Here is a 5,456-nt window from a genome sequence, read left to right as displayed (position 1 = left end):
ATACTACGACTCCTCCTGATCTTAATGTTTCATTTCAAACTGTATAGATTGTCCTTGAACGTGATGCTAATTATCAACTTGATAAGGATGAGGAGAAGCTGATTCTTCATTCACCATTCATTGAACAACAAGCTTATAAGATTTATGATGATTCTGATCTCGTTCTTGCTGTCTCAATGAGTGTTCTTGGTACATGGAAATATCATAAGAAACCAGAATACCTCAAAGCTTATCTGAGTGTTCGCAACAAATTCAAATTGAAGAATGAAGAGAAACTTCAAGAACAACGGAATTCAGAAATCAAAAGCATAAACAAAATCTTGATGATTAATAAGGATGGAGTGAAGATGCCACTTTTTTATGTGACAAGAATGGATGATGAGGACTATCAGTTCTCAGAGGCAGATTTTGACAGATTAAAGATGGATGACATTATTTTCATTTATAATTACTTGATAGACCTGAATGAATCTACGACAATTTATCATGATACTGTGATGAAGGCGATCTACAGATTTATTATTGACTCAATGAGATGGATGTTTGTTCATGACTTTCAGATGGGGTGAGAATCTGGACACAAAAAGCTCGAAATCAAACCGCCAAATCAAGTGATTGAAGAGCTAAGATATATGTCCTTACTTGAAGTAAGTGACTGTCCGTACGGGTTTGTATTTATCAATTCTCATTACACAAAGGTCTTCATTAGAGTTTCAGATTTCAGAAGATACTCGGACAGAACGTTGATGTATGCTTTCAAATACTTAAAATGGAGACTTATCAACAAATGCTATTCATCAGAAGATAATGAGATTGTCAAATACATTCTCACAAGATTGAAAAGTCATCTCAAAACAAGAGTGAACATAAGAAGATATGAGAATCTCAGAGGATTCAAATCCAAAGTTCACTTTAGAGGAACAAAGTTCCTTTAGATAATTCTGATAGGATTACATTGTAATTTTCACATTTAACACTAAGGGGGAGATTGTTAGGACCCCGAAGTATGTATAGTGTTAATGTGAAACATGCCTAAATGAAGGTTCCTTAGAAGAGGGCTATATAAGGAACCTAAGTAGTCCTAATTAGATAGCCATTGCATTGTAACCGAGTTTAAGAAACTGTGGAATGTAATTTTACCGATTCTCTCTAATACCGAATTTGTTCTTCACTTAACGAGACTCACTCTAACTCATCACATCTTCTAATCTCACTATGATCTGACCTATCAGTCTTTCTCAGGAGAAAAGGAGAAAGAGAAGGTTCAGTGATTAGATAGCTGAACACCTTCGCGTTTGCTGGTAATCAGTGAGTGGGACTAACTGGAGATTAATAGTATAGAGTAGTTTGTTATTCTATTATTGCCATGTTTGTTAGAATTAACATGCTACTACTGTTAGTTATTACTGAGATGATTCTGTGCAAGTTGTTGTTTATTGATGGAGCCCAGTGCGTCCCTATCCCGTGGTAGCCTAATTTGATAGAAGAGATCAACCTACAGGTTAGGTTTTTCATGTGGTAGCCTATTTGCATCTGTGTGGTATATATTTGAATGACGCATTCATCATGTGTGGATTATTTATGCATCACGGTATGTAGGAGGAACTTCCAGTAAACCCCAGCCTGATCACCTGGTGGTTAATGGTTTGGTCGAACCTCTGGAGTCTCTATCGACTGCACTATTGGGTGATGTTTATGTGTTAGTTTATGTGACATGATTAGTATGACAGTTCTGTATGCTATTACCTGTAGTTAGTTGTACTCACTTAGCTTCGTGTCAATTCCCCTCTATCTCCTCCCTGCAGGTTGTTAGCCTTTGTAGATATTGCTTTTTGGGGAGCATACGGACATGGTAATGATATGTTTGACAGGATTTAACTCTGATGTGGTCTTACCTTGTTAAACTGTGTTCTTTAGTAAACATAATGTAATTAAGTCTTTTCTGGTTAAATATGTATTTTGTTATAATGACACGTGATATCGGTTTGAATAGTATTAATGTTAGATATCCATCATATCGTGTTGATTTAATATAATGCTTCCACCATGTTTAAAAAAAAATTTAGCGGTGTCACATAAACCCACGCGTCATTAACCCTGAAGTGGTGTCTTACACTGTGACTAACCCACCCGTCACGTAAAATGTGGTGTCTTACACTGCAACTAAACCGACACTTTTTGCCCACACACACATGATGATATGGTATCAACCCCCGAATTTTAAACCCACATCACATGCCACACAAGTAAATACACTATATTCATACACATATAATTATTCCACTCACCTTGGAATTCCCACACAATTAATGTAATATGATCTCCATCCACAAATCCGAGCAAGTAGTTACCTATATCACACATGGGCACAATAATTACATAAGTATACACTCTCTCAAAGAGAATCCGACACAATCATCCCTCAGCCGAGGGATCACACCTTGCTCGCCAAAACCCGCCCATTTAACACCTATTGGACACAATCCAATTACCACTTCAGATGGTAATTCATACCCACTCTACAAAGTACAATTTAACCCAAATTATACTTGACACCTAATTGACCAACCTAGGTCCCGACACTAGATTACTACTTAGGTAGTGATCATTTCAAAATGTCATTTACACCAAAACTACAACACGTGCAATATCGACCCATATCACACTTGACCTACTTTGACTTACATCAAATTCAACCCAAAAATCACTAATGGCTAGTGATTATTCCTTAAACCAATAATTTACAACATAAACCAAGTACTTAAGTGATAGAATTGATAAATCGTATAACCAACAACATGTACAACATATAAGTCCAAGAGTCCATCCTTTTTCTATAACCAATTGGTGATATAGGGACTTCCCCTTAGTATTATATGCATACATTTGTTTATGCCATGACCGATGTGGGATAACTTCCCAACATTAAGTACTTGTTTCACCAACATAAGCCTCAAATCCTAGTTTGATACCAAATCAAGTTCAACACCGATTTTGACCAACAAACATGTTCTTATGAGCATCAAAATCACCAATACACTTATAACCTAGTGATTAACACCCAAACCATGATAAATATTTCCAAATTCATCATTTAACTCTAAACCCACAATAATCGGGTTTACTTACACACGACATACCACAAAACCCTCAATTTCATAAGAAATGGGGTTTATAACCCAACACTAACTCAAACCCTATAGTGACCCCAACTTTTCCATGATTATATATTATATGAGATTAATATTTACATGAATAAATGTTTCCAAAATGTTAAGCAATCAAACTTGTTAAGACTTGATTAACTGAAACGGATTTAGTGATAACGTTTGACCACCCAGTTTGTCTGATGATTCACGAACGTTATAATATGTATATGACATGATATTATATATATGAACATATATATATGTTTAAAATGATGAAATGATAATTAAGTATCTTACTTTGTATATTAACAATGAACCTTATACATAAAACAAGACTACTAACTTAAGAAATTCAAAACGATATCTTTACGTAACGATTATCGTTGTAATAACGTCTTAATATTTATATATCATATTAAGATACATTAGTACATCATGTTATCATGATAATGTAACAATTTAAAATCTCATTAGATTTAATAACAATGGGATTAATTACATTTAACGAAATCATTCACTTAAAGGTTCCGAAACAACATGTACATGTAACGACTAACGATGACTTAACGACTCAGTTAAAATGCATATACATATAGTGTCTTAAGATGTATTAGTACACTTTTGATAGACTTCATGACACATATCAAAGTACTTCTACTTAACAAAAATGCTTATAATTGCATTCTCATTCATTTTCATCAACAATTCTACTCGTATACGTACAGTAGATGTACTTGTATTGTACGCAGCTTTTAGACGTATTTACTATTGATCTATACCAATAAAAATCTTCTCTTAGCAGCCCTCATTTAGTCAACAAACATGTGGAACCTTCATTTGGCAACTAGCATGAATTATTACACTAAAAATCAAATTACAACTTGCATATATGGACATGCTCATTTACGTTTTTGGTACACTCCACACACACTCTCATTTTGCAACTTTCTTTCATCCATTTAATCTCTCTATTATTCTCTCATATTGTTCTAAGTGTTCTTAATCATATTCATCAAAATATACATCAATCTAGCTCCTAAATCCATACATAAATCAACTTACAAAACAACTACTCAAGAACACTTCAATAACACTTTCAAGTTAACTAGTTTACTTCCAAGCTTTCAAATCCATTCCAAGTTATCATCTAAGATCAAGAAACCTTTGTTATTTACAGTAGGTTATCTTTCTAATTCAAGGTAATATTCATATTCAAACTTTGATTCGATTTATATAACTATTACTATCTTAATTCAAGCAGAAATCTTACTTGAACTTGTTTTTGTATCATGATTCTACTTCAAGAACTTTTAAGCCATCCAAGATCCTTTGAAGCTCTAGATCATTTCTTGTCATTTTCAGTATGTTTACCTACTACATTTTAGATAGTAATGATGTTCATAACATCATTCGATTCATATATATATAACTATCTTATTCGAAGATTTAAACTTGTAATCACTAGAACATAGTTTAGTTAAATCTAAAGTTGTTCGCAAACAAAGTTAATCCTTCTAACTTAACTTTTAAAATCAACTAAACACATGATTTATATCTATATGATATGTTAACTTAATGATTTACAACCTGAAAACACGAAGAACACCGTAAAACCGGACATTCGCCGTTGTAGTAAAATCGGGGGCTGTTTTGGGTTAGAAAAATAAAAACTATCTTAATCTTTGAATTTGAAGTCTGTTTTTTGGAAAAATTATATTTCATATGAACATGATACTATATCCAAAATCATGGTTAAACTCAAAGTGGAAGTATGTTTTTCAAAATGGTCATCAAGATGTCGTTCTTTCGACGGAAATAACTACCTCTTTCAAAAATGACTTGTAACCTATATTTCCGATTATAAACTTATACTTTTTCTATTTAGTTTCATAAATTTAAGTTCATTATGAAACCATAGCAACTTGATTCACTCAAAACGGATTTATAACGAAGAAATTATGGGTAAAACAAAATTGGTTAGATTTACTAGTTTAGCTACGAAAATTTTATAACAAATCTATACTAACCATGACTTAACTAACTTATATTGTATTATACATGTATTCTAACATATATTATGTAATATTGATAGACCATAGACACGTATACAATGTTTTAACATATCATATCGACGTCATCTATATATATTATTTGGAACAACCATAGACACTCTATATGCGGTAATGCTCAAGTTAGCTATACAGGGTTGAGGTTGATTCTAAAATAATATATATATTTTGAGTTGTGATCGAGTCTGAGACTTGTATACACTGGGTCGTGGATTGATTCGAGATAATATATATTGAT

The sequence above is a fragment of the Rutidosis leptorrhynchoides genome, chromosome 11 (genome assembly GCF_046630445.1).
Source record: "Rutidosis leptorrhynchoides isolate AG116_Rl617_1_P2 chromosome 11, CSIRO_AGI_Rlap_v1, whole genome shotgun sequence".
Lineage (NCBI taxonomy): Eukaryota > Viridiplantae > Streptophyta > Magnoliopsida > Asterales > Asteraceae > Rutidosis > Rutidosis leptorrhynchoides.
The sequence above is the reverse complement of the archived record's forward strand: the minus strand, read 5'-3'. Positions refer to the sequence as shown.